At 37.7% G+C, this 15,292-nt stretch overlaps 1 pseudogene; it reads right to left on the bottom strand.

Moving 5' to 3' along the window:
- Positions 1–5,256: 5,256 nt before the first annotated feature.
- On the bottom strand, positions 5,257–11,880 carry LOC127557509 (serine/threonine-protein phosphatase 2A catalytic subunit beta isoform-like; annotated as a pseudogene).
- Positions 11,881–15,292: the final 3,412 nt, after the last annotated feature.

Genomic DNA, 15,292 nt, shown 5'->3' with positions numbered 1-15,292 from the left:
CATTTGACCCCAATTGCCTCAGGGGGGAAGATTATCATCATCATTAACTATCATATTTATATCATCTTCCTTGAGCCCCAGTTTTCTTAGATGATTGACAAGGCAAAGATTGAACACAGCTAGGTGGTACAGTGAATAGTACTCTGGGCTTGGAGTCAGAAAATCTGAGTTCAAATCCACCTTGCATATTTACTAGTTGCACGACTGTGCAAGATTTAAATCTGGCAGCCTCAATTTTCTCATCTGCAAAATGGAGATAATAATAGCATCTACCTCCCAGGTTGGTATGAAGGAACAAATGAGACGATATATATAGAGCATTTGCAAACCCTGAGGTGTGATATAAATGTTATATATCATTGTTATACTTTTCCCTTGAGCCTCAGTTTCCCCATGTAAAAAATGCGAGTACTGGGCTAGCTGACACTTGAAGTCTTTGTAGCTCCAAATTTATGATTCTATGTGAGAGATTGTTGGGGGGAAATCAACACTATTGATGCAAGGATAGGATTTCACCATATCCTTCTCTTTATTGGAATCTCTTTTGTTCATTCTTCCATCCAATAGCAAAACCATAAAGGGCCATGAATCTAGGAAATTCATGAACTCCTGGAAAGTTATAGCTCTTTTTTTTTTTCTTAAGAGAAAAAAAAGGATTCATTTGCAGTATGTGAAATGGCTTGGTGTGTGTGTAAACCTAACCCATTTTATGGGGCCATTATGGTGCAGGTTGGAATTCTATTGCCATATATCTGCCTGTAATTACATGCGCTTAACTGGCGCTCAAACCTTCTGTTTTGAGCAGTAAACCCGGGAGGATGCTGTCAGGGTCCGCCTGGTCCCTGACCCCATCCTCTCTGCCCTAGGCTCCCTGTATGCTTTGCCTCGTGGACAAACGGGGGATGCTTTCTGGTGCAAGCCTGCAGAGAAACCATTTTATGTGTCTCTCTCACTGTGTTTTTAAAGCCTTTTTATGTTTTGTTTAAATGTGTTTTTTAAAATGTTATGTTCTGGAAAGGGATATAGTCCCTTTAACAGAGGTCAGGCTGTAAAAAGTTGTTGGGGAGTTGCAGTTAGTGGTTAATGAGGAAACTAGCTTCCAAGGACTTAAGATTTCCTTTCTCTTTCTTCAGATGGGAAGGGATTCCTGGACTAACCGCAAATAGAACTACCTTCTCTGACATCTAAAAATTGCCACAGACCAGCAGCTGGGGATGGACCTGGGAGCCAACTTTTAAAAACAACATTCATTTGGGATAAAAGGGAAAAGACCATGAATAGACGGCTGTGGGGGGAGAGATCCCAAAACAATGCTGTGGGAAGATGAGGAAGGAGATACAGATCTGAGGGCATTCACTCTTTGGAAGGGAATTCACTCCTTGGAAAGTTGTCATGGGACTGCCTTGGGGAGGGGGGCTGGGAGGAAGAAGTTCACATTAGCTGGTAGATTCTCATTGTAATTCATTATTCCTGCTAATCAGAAGCTAAAATCAATGGTTTTTGAGATGGTAACTCAAAAGAATAAGTTATGTTAATGATCTCTATGTTTCTGAGCCCTGAGAAAAAGCTCTGGTTACCCCATCTCAGTCAATGGTCCTTCCTAGAAAGTCAAGATAGGCATTCCTCTGTGTATAGCTTTCCCACAGTCTCAGACAAGATTATATAGACCACTGACTCCCAAGAGCAAGGATGGTCCATGTTGTAGAGTTATTGCCAAGTCCTTGAAATCTATATTTACCCCAAACATTGTTATTTTGCACACTGAACAAGTGGCACATAGATGTTTTGCTACATTTTCAAATGTATATAGAGGTTGTTGTGACTCATTAAATACAAATTTATTTAAATATTGGAGCATTCTTAGAAGTTTTTGGTCATTGTCTGTTTTTTTAACTAATAGCTACTAAAAATAGTAGATGGAATTGTGAAATATTTGGACCCAAGAGTCTCAGCTTAAATCCCACATTTCACAAAAAGTCTTTCCCAGTTCTCCTTAAGCTTAGTGCCTTCCCTCTGAGATTTTCTCCAATTTAAACTGACTATATTCATACATTGTTTTCTGAATTTTTTTTTCTCCCATTATACTTTGAGTTTCTTGAGAACAAGGAATTTCTTTTACTTTCCCCCCCTGTATCCTCATGGATACAAAGTATAGTGGTTGGCTTATAGTAGGTAATTAATAAGTGCTTATTTTTATTTTATTTATAATAAATGTTTATTGACTTGACTTGTAGAGTTAAGTCTAAGGCTGATTCACAGAATCCAAGAATCAGAAAAGTTTCAGTCTGGAATAGAGATCAGAGGCTGTATAACCTTCCCCACATTTAGGAAGGAATCCCTTCTCAACTTTCCTGACAAATCCTTCTTTTATAATGCCAGAGAAACTGAACAAGATAGAGATTTGAGAGTATTTAATAATTTATTAAATGAAGAGATATACTGGGATAAATGGATCCATGTTTGGTCCCAGGGCTGAATGAGACTATCGTCTCCAAGAATTCAGCAAACAATCAGAGTTCTCAATGACTCAAATACACGTGGCTCAGACGCAGAGGTTAGACTGAGGTAGGGGTGAAGTCAGGGTGCTGAGATCTGGAACGGGACTCTGATAGGGTGGGGTGAGCCACCGGAGATGGGATGACATAATCAGGGGGAGACACTCAGACACCTTGATAAGACAGTATCTGATATTCTGATAGCTTGGGATTGGGAGAGCATTCTGATATTCTAACACATAAAATCTTTTATCCTTATCGAGTATTCTAGTAATGAGGGAGGGGAGGGTTTGCAGAACTGAGAAGCAGGGAAACTGAGGCAGGACTGAGTCAGGATAATTAGAGAGTCAGGACAATAAAAGAGAACTGTGGCATAACACTTTCTCCAACCCCTCCCTTCAATCTCCCTTTGAACAATTCCAGGGTCCTCCTAAGGAGAGGCAACTTGGTAAAGTGGAGAGAGCAAGTCAAGAGAGCCTGATTCAAATCACTTTCTCTTTTAGTTACCTGTATGATCCTAAGCAAATTCCTTCATCTCTCTGGTATCTGGTTTCTCCATCTATAAAGAGAGAAATTTGGACTAGACATCCTCTAAGATCTAAATCTAGAATCTCTTCCTTCTTTTGGACAGCTCTAAGTGTTAGGAAGTCTTCTATCAGATTGAGATAAAAATCTTTCTGTCTGTAATTTCCACCTATTGTTCTGATTTTTGTCCTCTGGAGTCAAAGAAAGGAATTTTAAATCCTTTCCCATACAAGTATGCTTTGAATATTTGGAGATAGGAAATATAGTTCCTTTAAATTTTTTCTTCTCTAAGTTAAAAAACCCAGGTCTTTTGATCAAACTTTGGAGGGTGTAGTTTTTTCCAATCTTTTGGCCATTCTGATTATCCATCATAGGGGCCATGAAGTTATTCTAAACTGTTTATGGAAGTATTCTTTCTATAATTATCCCCTTCCACAACATGACTTTCCGTATAGCAGTTTCAATATATTGCTCAGGTTGGCAGAAGAAATTAAATGGGGATTTTTTTGAGAGATTTGTGTAAGTTACAGATGATATATGAAAGCCAGTCAAACAAACAGAAAAAATTTAGAAACTCAGAAATGCATCATTTCCCTGGTCCCTTTCTACTGTTCACAAACAGACACAGACTAAGAGGTTCTTCACTTAAGGGATCCTGTTCTAGATCTAGAAGACAGGACACACTTCCATAATCTAAGTTCTTACAGGATTAGTCCTGATGGAGGCACATGGATGCAGCCAGTGGGAAAGTAGGATGTTAGAACTCAGTAATATGTTCTTCATTTGTTCGTTAATTCACTCATTCATGGTAAAAATCAATAAGCCCATGAGTCAAGAAGCATTTAGTAGGTACATGCTTTATGCTAAGTATTGTGCTAAACACTGAGGATATAAATAAGTAAATACATTCCCTGCTTTCAAGGATCTTACATTCTTTTTTATTTTAATTTATTTTTTATTATTATAACTTTTTATTTACAAGATATATGCATGGGTAATTTTTCAGCATTGACCCTTGCAAAGCTTTCTGTTCCAACTTTTCCTCTCCTTCCCCCCATCCCCTTCCCTAGATGGGATCTTACATTCTAATGGGAGTTGTTGTTGATTGTCTTTCATTCTTTTTTAAATTATTTTTTAAATTAAAGCTTTTTATTTACAAATTATATGCATGGGTAATTTTTTCACATTGATCCTTGCAAAACCTTTTGTTCCAAATTTTCCCCTCCTTTCCCCCACCTCCTCCTTTAGCTGGCAGGTAGTCCAATAGATGTTAAATATGTTGAAATACATGTCGAATGCAATATATATATGTGTGTGTGTGTGTGTGTGTGTGTGTGTGTGTATACATACATATTTATACAGCTATTTTGTTGTATAAGAAAAATCAGATCAAGAAGGAAGAAAAAAAAAACTGAGAAAGAAAACAAAATGCAAGCAAATAACAACAGAGAGAGTGAGAATGCTATGTTGTGTTCCATACTGTGGGTGTAGATGGTTCTTTTCATCACTGCACAAGTGGAACTGGTTTGAATCCTCTCAATGTTGAAGAGAGCCATGTCTATCAGAATTAATCGTCATATAGTCTTGTTGTCACGTATAATGATCTCCTGGTTCTGCTCATTTCACTTAGCATCAGTTCATGTAAGTCTCTACAATCATCCTGCTGGTAGTTTCTTACAACAGTATTCCATAGCATTCACATATACCATAATTTATTCACCCATTCCTCAATTGATGGGCATCCACTCAGTTTCTAGTTTCTGGCCACTATAAAGAGGGCTCCCACAAACATTCTTGCACATACAGGTCCCTTTCCCTCCTTTAAGATCTCTTTGGGATATAAGCCCAATAGAAACACTGCTGGATCAAAAGGTATGCACAGTTTGATAATTTTTTGAGCATGGTTCCAAATTGCTCTTCAAAATGGTTGGATCCATTCACAATTCCACCAACAATGTATCAGTGTCGCAGTTTTCCCACATCCCCGCCAACATTTGTCACTATCTTTTCTTGTCATCTTATTTAATCTAGATTGTCTTTCATTCTTGAAGACATCTGGAGAGTGATATCTTGACTTGTAAATAAGATTTAATTAATTAATTAAAGATGGAAATGGGGATGAGTTTTAGCTTCAGTTGATTTGCTCAGTATTGAATTTGGTTAACACTGTTTGGTCCATGATGGGCACAGATGCAGACACAGATCCTAGTTTGTTACACAAACATTTCTATTCTCATCACTTTGTAAAAAAGTTACCAAGTATATTTCCAGGTATTTTGTGTAGCTTTTCTCCTATGGGAAGTGGTCTGGGCTGTGCCATAATTATATGAGGCTCTCCACAATAGGATCTGAGGTCAAACTGCAAAAAATAATATTTTAAAGTATCATCTAGTTCCATGATAGCAGCCTGGTTCCCATAATAATAGCAGTAATTGGGTGAACTGAAAATGGTAGCCATATTCTAATTATGACGCTGGTTCTTCCCTTCCATCACAAGTTGGTGAGCACAGGAAACCAGTGTGAGTCCATTTCTGTGCTTAAATGTTTCACAAACATTCCTTTCCAAATGTATAATCAGTCCCTCATGGAGAAATGCCCCATCCACAATGATCATCAGGATTGGACCATAACAAGTCACAATTGGGCCCTCGTGTGGAACTTCTTGCAGATGATCCAGGGCTAGGATGGGATCTAGTTTATTAATGGGTGGAAAAAGGCCACCATGGAGGCAAAATATCTATCTACTAAAGCTGTGTGTGGGAGATGATCAAAAAGAGAAGTGAAGTATTTCTAAACATTGCCATTGCCGTACTTTTTCAGGCATTCATCATAAAAGTTATACACTTATGTAATTTGTTGACTCTTGTGGTTTCCCTTCGATATTGTGATTTGCTCTGGATATCACATCTTTAATGATACAAGAAGAGTTACAATCTCCACTGAGTAATGGTCTCTGTCCACATAGTTACCCATAAAAAGATAGTGTGTGTCTGGTGACTTTTCACTAATTCTAAAGAGTCCAATCAAATTATGGAATTGGAAAGTACATCATCGCAGACAGTGAAGGGACAAAAACCTCTTATATGTTGGATTATTTTAGGAGGATTTCTTTAGCCTTCTTGCAGAGCATGTACACTTGAAGAGGACCAATGATATTATAGAAAAATATCTTGATTTTTTGAGTGGAATGGATTTAAGTGAGGCAGATTTGCACAGAGTCATTACTCTCACTCTTTCAGAGTCATCAAAGTCTAGTGATAGAAAAAAAAATAAAAATGACAAGATATCTTTGATGTTGGACCATAGCACTTGGTTCAGTCACCAATGGATTTAGGCCTGTTGGTTGCCCTCTTGGTGTGGTAAAGAAAGTTTTTGAGTCAGGATTAGATAAAATAAAGAGTATGGTAAAGTATACTCTTGGTTATAAAATTTATAAAATTTTATTTTATCTATAAAATTTATAAATTATTTGCAAATAATTTATAAATTTATAAAATCAAAGCTTTGGACTAGAAGATTTCTAAGGTTCCTTTCAGCAAGAGAAGGGAAAATAAAGAATATATTGGAGTATATCCTCAGTTTCCTCATTTGTAAAATTAGGGGTTTGGATTAGAAGCTTTCCGAGGTTCCTTTCAGCAAGGGAAGGGAAAGGCATTGTCTTTGAGGATTTATTTTTCCAAATGTTCTCATTTGAAGGAGTTATCTTTGAAGAACTGTCAGGGGAAGAGGGCTTTGGCTTGTTCTGCTTGGTCCCAGAGGAAAGAATCAAGAACAAAGGGTGGGAGTTGAAAGGAAAGTAATTTGGGCTTGAAATATGGGGGAACTTGCTTAACAAGTTAATATCCAAAAGTGAAATAGGCTGCCTTGAGTGGTGATAGGTTACTCCAAAATGAGGGTCTTTAGGTAAAGAATCAGTCACTTTTATTTCCTTTGTTCTGCAGTGGGAGTTCTCTTTTTTTGTCTATAAGTAGGGATAGATGGCTGCTGAGGTCCCCTGTACCTCCTGGGATTTCTTTTTCAAAATCTAAATTCCAACAGGTGTGAGTCTCAGCGTATCATGTCAGAGTCAGCAAGCCCGCATGCAGCAAGCATGGTCTGAATATAACCTCAGCGTCTGGGAAACAAGAGAACAAGGGGATACTACAGACTGAAGATCAAAGCCTGGAATCTGCCAGGCAAGAAAGCTGCCTGAAAGAGGCAAGGTCAACAGGAAGCCCTATGGAGCAGGACAGGAGAAAGAAGTGACAGGAAGACACTGTGCATGGAATGAAAATCCACTCTGGGATTCTTTTGTGGCTTAGTGCCTCCCTGTATATCTGAGAACATAAGCAGAGCTGATAGCAGGAGGGAGAACAGGAACCCCAGGGTATACAACCAGAGCCTTTGCTCCAGTCCACTAAGGGCTTGAGGGGCAGGGTGATGCAACAGATCCTGAGATCATAACAAGAAGGGCATGAAGCCAGTGTCACTAAATTGTGCAATACACGGAGGGAAGAAAAGTATTGGATGAATGGAAAAATAGGAAGGAACCAAACTTTAAAAGCCAAACAGAATTTTATCTTCGATCCTAGAACTAATAAAGAACTTCTTGAGTTTATGGAATAGAACTTGTGCTTTAGAAAAGTCCAGTTGTTGACAGGGGAGAAGCTGGACTGAAATGGAGAGAGACTTATGGCAGGGAGATCAACCAGTATGCTATTGAAAAAGGCCAGATGTGAGGTCATGGGATTCTGTATGATGTTAGGTATTAGAGGAGAGAAAGGGATGCATACAAGAGATATGATGAAGATAAGAATCAATTTTGTTGTTCAGTCATGTCTGACTCTGTGACTCCCTTTGAGGTTTTCTTGGCAAAGATAGCAGAATAATTTGTCATTTCCTTTTCTAGCTCATTTTACAGATGAGGAAACTGAGATAAATAGTGAAGTGACTTGCCTGGGGTCACACAGCTTATAAGTAAATGAAGTCAGATTTGAACTCAAAGAGATGAATCTTCCTGACTCCAGGTTCAGAGCTCCTAGATCCACTGTACTACCTAGCTGCTCTAGAATTAATAAAATTTGGCAACATATTGGCTAGGGAGGTAAGAGAGAGCAGTTAAAGATTTTGCCTAGATTGGGAAATCAGTCTGGAAGGATGGTGGTCCCCTCCATAGTTAGGGGGAAGTTTGGAAGAGAGGAGACTTGAGGAGAAAGAAATTGAGTCTAATTTTGGACTTACTGAGTTGAAGATGTTTATTGGACATCCAATTTGATATTCTGATAGACATTTGGAAATGCGAGATCAGGAAGAATTGTAGGGCTGGATAAATACATTTGAGAATGATCTGCTTAAAGATGATAATTGAATCCACAGATGCTGATGAGATCATGAAGTGAAAGAGTAGAGAGAAAGAAGAGAATCCAGGACAAAGCCTTGGGGGACACTCAACCATAGTGTGCATGACATTGATGAAGATTCATCAAAGAACAATATGCTAGGCAGGAGGAAAACTAGGAGAGATCAATGTCTTAAAACCCAGAGAGATAATAGACTATCGAGGAGGAGAGTGTGATTGACTATGTTCAAAGGCTTAGAGAGGTCAAGAAGGAGGTTGATGAATTGACCCACTGGTAGTGTTGGGGAGGGAAGTTTAAGTTGAATGATGAGGTTAGAAGTCAGACAGCAGAGAATTAAGAGTGAGAAGAAAAAAAGCACAAGGATCTCTTCTCAAGGAGTTGAGCTATAAAAAGAAGAGATATATAGAAAAGTTAGGTCAAGTGAAAATTTAAGAATGAGGGAGACCTGTATGGTTTTGTAAGCAGCTGGTAAAATCCAATCAAAGGGAAGAGATCGAAGATTAACAAGACAGTGGGGATGTAGCTCAGTTTTCCAGTCTGTAAAATAAAGTCCTTTCCAGCTATAATTTTCTATGTTTTAAGGTCAATTATATATTAAACATTCCAATAGGAAGTGGTATAGAACAAAGAACATTGACTTTGGAGTCCCAGACGAGGTCCTTGGTTCAAAATCCTGCCTCTGTTGTCAAACTGAATGATCTTGGGTAAAAGTCATTTAGTTTCCCTGGGCCTCAGTTTCCTTGTCTATAAAATGAGAAGGTTGAGCTAGAACAAAGCTTCTTAAACTGTGGCTCATGATCCCACATGGGTTCTCAATGTGGGGGCTTTGAAATTTTATGATTTATGATCAGAAAATGTTTGATTTGTATACCTATTTTATATAACTATATACCTGAGGTTGTGTAAAAATTTCTCAGGTGAAAAAGAGTTGTGAGTTTTAAGTTTAAAAAGTCCTGTCCTAGGAGATCACTGAGGTCCCTTCTGTATTCTAAGGTCCTGTCTATTTGTGGCAGTCTATGTTCTAAGGCCACTTAGAAGTCTTGCCTTTATTCCTTTTCTCTTTCCCATTCCCATTATTATGGGGATGTATTCTGGCTCTTACACATTCAATTGATTCTTCCCTAGTCCAGGAGGGGAGAGTAAGAGAAGAAGAAAGAGGCAGCAGGGGAAGGCTTTCAGCACTGTATCACTTTTAATTTGCTCTGTGTTCAGAGACTATAACATTGAAGCAAGCGAGTGAGGTGATAGGGAAAGGAAGAGAGGGGGAGGGAAAACATTCTCTTTGGGTGTGAGTGTCTGTCTGTCTCTTTATAACTGTTTCTTTCTCTGTCTCTATGTTGTGTCTATTTCTGTCTCTGTCTTTCTATTTCTCTCTCTGTCTTTCTCTCCCCTCCTTTCTCTTTGTCTCACTGTCTCTCTCTGTGTCTTGTGTCTTTTTATTTTCCTCCCTCTCTCCCCCATCTCTCTGTCCCCCTCCCTTTCCCCTCCCTCTTTCCCTCTTTTTCTTCCCCTTCCTTCCTCCCTCTTTCCCCTTCTCTCTCTCCTTTCTCACTCTCTCCTTCCCTCCTTTCTTAGCTAGATTCCATTGAGTTTAGCAGCGCCCCAAAGGTAACTCACCTTCCCTTCCCTCCTTCCCTCATTCAGTATGAGTTTCAGGGTTGTCTGGAGCAAGGGAAACTAAAAAAGAAAATGTTCTCTGTACTTGGCCTTGGGTGGGATGGGGTGAGTTTGTGTCTTCTCTTTTCAAAGTAGAGGATTAATACTTTCTAATAATGAGGACTCCTAGGTGGGCTCGGGTTCAGCGGCCATGGTCTAACTTATGAGCAGATGCTGCGGCACATGGAGGCCCATTGCTTTCTCAGTCTTGTTCACTGTGTGCATGCACGTGTGTGCATGTGTGTGTGCATGTGTATATGTGTGTGTGTGCACATGCATGTGCCTCGTGCTCAGTTCTGGGGAAGGGGAGACCTTGCAGAGCCTGTCTTCAGGTCCCTTCTATCCCCTTCCCCTGGCCTTCTTCTCTTGCAGACTTCCTTCCAGGTAAGGGCCTTTGCCCAATGGGATGTATCCTCGGCCTGTTGCTGATCCCACTGGGAAGCATCTGTCTCCTAGGGTGCTTGTGAGAAACCCCTGAGATATTGTAGGTAGAGTGCTTGTAGAGGTACTCTTGTCTGGACTGTGCTCAGTCCCTCAAACCTAGATGGAAGCAACCCTCCTTTGCCCCTCTGTTGCTACCCCTGATTCTCTGGGTCCACACCACCTTCACCTTTGTGTGCATGAGAATCCCCACATTCTCAGAGCGAAGATAGGAAGAAAGGAGGCTCCTGTAGCTTAAGCTGTTTCTGCACTCAAATTCCTTCTCTATCATCTCTGAAAAACAGCCATGCAGCCTCTACTTGACAGTCTCTGTAACTAGAGAGATCATCTCCCCTGTTCAAGTAACTTTTGAGCAGTTAGGTACAGTTGGGCCCAGAGTCAGGAAGACCTGAGTTCAAATTGACCTTATATACTTCTTAGCTATGTGAATTAGCCTCTGTCTGCCTCAATTTCTTCATCTGTAAAATAGAGTGATAATAGCACCTATCTTCCAGGATTGTTGTTAAAATAAATAAATAATATATAAACTCCCCAAATTGAGTGCTTTCCTTCTGTTGATTATTTACCAACTATGTGTTTGTACATAATTGTTTATATGCTGTCTTTGTCATTAGACTATGAGTTCCTTGAGGGACTGTCTTTTTCCTTTCTTTGGATTCCCAGTGCTTAATACAATGTTCCTTGTATATGATACTTCATGTATTGACTATAGGCATTTTCAGAGTAGTTGTCCATGCCTGGAATGCTCTCTCTCCTCATTTATACCGCTTTGCTTCCTTTAAGCTCTTACACAAATTTCATCTTTTACAGGAAGAGCTTTATTAATGTTTATTGACTGTCACTTAAAATGACTTGTGATCTCCTAACTACTAAATCTAATTTTTTTTTTCAATTTTTAACCTTCTTGATCTCTACTGCACTTAATACTTTTTTTTCTGGATACTCTCTTATCTTTAGGTTCTTTGTCACTGTCCCTTCTTGATCCTTCTCCTTTCTGTTTGATCAGTGTTTCTCAGTCTTCTTTATTGGTTCTTTATCCTTGTCATGCCCACTACTTATCTCTGTCCCTCCAAGCTCCGTCCTAAACTCCATTTTCTTTTTCCTTTATAAAAAGGAAACTTTTTCACATTTGGTCATCTCATTAGCTTGCATTAATTCAATTATCATTTCTGTGCAGATCTAAACTAGCCTTATCTTTTTCTCCTGAGCTGCAATTGTATATCTGCAACTGCCTTTTGGACCTCTCACACTGGATGTTCTGGGCATCTCAAATCCAATAGGTCCAAAACAGAACTTAATGTTTTTCTCCCCAACCTTTGCTCCTTCCTAACTTTCCTATTAATTTTGAGATCATCAGCATTCTCCCAGTTACCCAGGTCTATAAATCCAGTGTCACTCAACTTCTTACTCTCATTTAACTTAAATATCCAAATTCATTGTAATTTCTATCTTGATAGCATCCCTCTTATACAACCTTTTCTTTCTTCTGACACACTTTCTGTCTCGGTGTAAGCTTTCATCACTTCTCACCTGGACTCTTGTAATAACCCTCTGGCTCTTCCTTCCTATTCATTCTTACTCTCTTCCTCCTTCATTTCTTAGTTACTTCAAAATACTTTCAAGATACCTCAAATCTTATTTTCTGCAAAAGATCTTTTGTGGTTTGCTCAGATACTAATATTTTCCCCCTTTCAGATGGTTTTCATCTTATCTGTATATGTCATACTTTTTTTCTCATTATTTACAAGTTGTCTACTCCATTAGACTGTGAGATCCTTTAGAATAGGGACTATTACTTGCCTTTCTTTGTATCACTAACACTTACCATGGTGCCTGACACATAATAAATGTTTAATAAATGCTTGTTGATTGACTGGCACAGTCATACATCTGTACTCCAGGCCAAGCAATTCAAAGTTGTCATGAGACTTCAAGGACTAGGGATAATGGAAGACTTTGAACATTGTGTTAACTGCCTTTAACAGAAGAGATATTTTAATCTACTGTTATTCTGCCTGAATTCATTCTCCAGTGGTTGCCTACTCCAACTTTTGCTTACTCTCTATATCTCAATGATGTGGATCCTTAATTACCAAAGACAGATCTAATGATGTCAACTTGCCCTCCCCTCCCAACTTCTCAATGAATTCTAGTGACTCCCTATTACTTCTAGGATCCTAAACTCCTCTGTTTGATATGTAAAGCCCTCAAGAACTTGAACATATCTAGTCTTATACATTGCTTGCTTTCACACACTGATCTATGTACATATTCTTCACACACTACACTTGTAAAAGATTTTTTAAAATCATTTATGCTTTTTTACATTTGTTCACAATATTTTTTTTATTGTTATATCTTTTTATTTACAAGTTATATGCATGGGTAATTTTATAGCATTGATAATTGCCAAACCTTTTGTTCCAATTTTTCCCCTCCTTCCTCCCACTCCTTCCCCCAGATGGCAGGTTGACCAATACATGTTAAATATGTTAAAGTATAAATTAAATACAATATAAGTATACATGTCCAAACAGTTATTTTGTTGTACAAAAAGAATAGGACTTTGTTCACAGTATTTTCATTCCTTAATACATATATAAGTTTCATATGGTGGTAAGAAATACATACTTTCTTTAGTAATCCCATTTAGAAAATGCCATAAATATTTTAGCTGTAGTTTGAGCAACACTTTGTTCCAAATCTATATTTTCCATTTTGTTTATATTTGTTAGATTTCTCCAAAATTGTGCGAGGGACATTGAAATCTCCTGCCCCTTTTGTATTATTGTTTATGTATTCTTGTAGTTCATTTAAATTTTCCTTTATGAATTTAGATGCTACGGACTTCGGAGCACATAAATTTAAAGTTGATATTTGTTTATTGCTTATGATTCCTTTCAACATAATATAGTTTCCCTTGTTTATCCCTTTTTATGTTTTGAATGTTTGCCTTTTACTTTTCCTGATAGAATAATTTCAACTGATGCTTTTTAAGATTCACTTGATGCATTGTAAACCTTTTTTCCCTAGTCCCTCATTTTTATTCTGTCTATGACTTAGTTTTTAAGAAATATGTGTGAGGTGTTTTTTTGGTAAACCAAAGATTATAGAGTTTTGTTTTCATATCTTGTCTGTCACTTTTTTCATTTTATTGTATTGTTTAATTCATTTACATTTAAAGTTATAGGAATTAGATTTCTATCTTTCTTCATTTGTCTTTAATAATTTTTTGAAATTGGAATTTTTTCTCTCTTCCTCTGTAAACCCAATACTTTGTCTTTCCAGTTATTTAATACATTTTATAACAAACATATTCTGATTGGCTCTCTTTCCCTTATTCTCAAACTGCTCCCTCTTTTCTCATAGTTTGCTACTTTTTTCCCTGTTTTTTGAAGTTTTGTTAACATGTCAGTTCTTTTAGCTAGCTTCCTTCCTTTTATAGAGATATCTGACTCTTCTGCCCCCTTTTCTCAGTTAAATAGTAAAATAAAATGTTCCTTTTCTCTTCTTTCAAAAGTTTTGTTCAATAGTGTTTTAAATTTCATTCTCTGTGCCTTTTTCTAAAAAGGATTTCTTTCTTTCTTTTCCTTCATTATTTATCTCCCCTTTCTGTCTATTCTAAACCTTTATTTTTTTGATTCATGGCCCTTATATTTATTTAGTCTTTCTTTAGTGTCTGTATTCCTCATAGAATTAAAGCTTCTAAGGAACCAATTTTGGGTTCTCTCTTCTAAACAATTTTTATTCATAACCCTGTAGATCTTGGTTCTTAATCCCCCTTTTGTCTGTTATGCCTCATTCTTTTTTTAATAATAGCTTTTTATTTTCAAAATACATACAAAGATAGTTTTCAGCATTCACCCTTGCAAAAACTTGTCTTTCTAATTTTTTCTCTCCCTTCCTCCCACTTCTCTCCCCAAGATAACAAATAATCCAATATAGTTAAACATGTTATATCTCATCTGTTTTTCTTAAATAATACCTTTTTTATTCTCAAAATACATATAAAGATAGTTTTTTTTAGTAAAGCTTTTTATTTTCAAAACATGCATATTCTCCAATTGATAAATGGTCAAAGGATATGAACAGACAATTTTCAGATGATGAAATTGAAACTATTTATACCCATATGAAAAGGTGTTCCAAATTATTGTTGATCAGAGAAATACAAATTAAGACAACTCTGAGATACCACTACACACCTGTCAGATTGGCTAAGATGACAGGAAAAGATAATGATGAATGTTGGAGGGAATGTGGGGAAACTGGGACACTGATGCATTGTTGGTGGAATTGTGAACGAATCCAACCATTCTGGAGAGCAAGTTGGAACTATACTGAAAAAGTTACCAAACTGTGCATACCCTTTGATCCAGCAGTGTTTCTACTGGGCTTATATCCCAAAGAGATATTAAAGAAGGGAAAGGGACCTGTATGTGCCAAAATGTTTGTGGCAGCCTTTTTTGTAGGGGCTAGAAACTGGAAATTGAGTAGGTGCTCATCAGTTGGAGAATGGCTGAGTAAATTGTGGTATATGAATGTTATGGAATATTATTGTTCTGTAAGAAATGACCAGCAGGATGAATACAGAGAGGACTGGCGAGACTTACATGAACTGATGCTAAATGAAATGAGCAGAACAAAGAGATCATTATACACTTAGACAATGATATTATGTGAGGATCAAATCTGATGAAAGTGGCTATCTTCAGCAATGAGAGGATCCAAGTTCGAATTGATCAGTGATGAACAGAACCAGCTACACCCAGCAAAAGAACACTGGGAAATGAGTGTGAATCACAACATAGCATTTCCATTCTTTTGGTTATTGTT

The sequence above is a fragment of the Antechinus flavipes genome, chromosome 3 (genome assembly GCF_016432865.1).
Source record: "Antechinus flavipes isolate AdamAnt ecotype Samford, QLD, Australia chromosome 3, AdamAnt_v2, whole genome shotgun sequence".
In the NCBI taxonomy this organism is placed as follows: Eukaryota; Metazoa; Chordata; class Mammalia; order Dasyuromorphia; family Dasyuridae; genus Antechinus; species Antechinus flavipes.
This window is presented reverse-complemented; position numbering and strand designations above follow the sequence as displayed.